The sequence below is a fragment of the Callorhinus ursinus genome, unplaced genomic scaffold, assembly GCF_003265705.2.
Source record: "Callorhinus ursinus isolate GAN/ISIS: 27379988/994484 unplaced genomic scaffold, GSC_fseal_2.0 scaffold1354, whole genome shotgun sequence".
NCBI lineage: Eukaryota > Metazoa > Chordata > Mammalia > Carnivora > Otariidae > Callorhinus > Callorhinus ursinus.
Genome location: NW_027398409.1, coordinates 1 through 979, shown reverse-complemented (window position 1 = coordinate 979; position 979 = coordinate 1). Strand labels below are relative to the sequence as shown.

Genomic DNA, 979 nt, shown 5'->3' with positions numbered 1-979 from the left:
ACCTAAGTTTAGGTACCTGAATAGGCAAATGAACTTTGGTCAGGTACTAAGAGATCCATAGTAATTCCTGATACTAGAGGGACAGAAAGTGGGTAGGAAATATTTGCTATCCAAGCATTATTTTACTGTCTGGAATAACAAATCCCAGACTAGAAACAAAGGAAATAGTAATAGACATTTCTATAGAGGTGCCCTTCTATGTATTCAAAGCCCCTTCCACAATAACTTCTGACACCCCTGCTTTAACTCTTTGGTTCGAAATCCATATACAATAGGTTTCAAAGCAGGAGGTATGAGGTGATGAAGGACATTGAGCAAGATGAGGATGTCCATGGGGATCCTGTTTCCGGCCACATTTGTCAACACAACAACCAGCAGGATGGTGAGGATGGTGCTGAAGAACAGGATACGAAGTGGGAGCCGCACGTGCTCAGGGCTTTGACGGCAGCCCCCTCAGCCTTGAACCGAAGCACAGCTCTTAGGATGAAGGTGTAAGAGAGGAAGATGAGGATGAAATCTGACCCCAGTAAAGTCCAACCAGCCACAAATTGGTAGATTCTGTTAAGGGTGAAATTGTCATAGGAGAGCCTGGACACAGACAAGTTGGCACAGATGCAGTTCTCAATGACATTTTTCCCACAATAATGGAGTCGAGCAGTGAGAATAGGAATAGGTGCAGTGAGAATGGCATTTTGGGTGACAATGAAGACGCTAGCCTTGGCCACAAATTGGTCAGTGATGATGGATGGGTATCGCAGTGGGTGGCAGATGGCCACATAGCGGTCACAGGCCATGACCACGAATGTGCAGGACTCCATGGCGAGGAAGCAATTCATGACGAACATCTGGAGGAAGCAGGCTGAGAAGCTGATGGACCTGAGATCAAACCAGAAGATGGCCAGGACCTTGAGGATGACAGGCAGGCAGAGCACAATGTCCAACAGGGAGAGTGGGCTGAGCAGGTGGCACATGGGCTTGT

The 979-nt window shown here is 47.3% G+C and overlaps 1 pseudogene; it reads right to left on the bottom strand.

The window, feature by feature from the left end:
* Positions 1-204: 204 nt before the first annotated feature.
* On the bottom strand, positions 205-974 carry LOC112819049 (olfactory receptor 56A1-like; annotated as a pseudogene).
* Between the last annotated feature and the right edge of the window lie 5 nt (positions 975-979).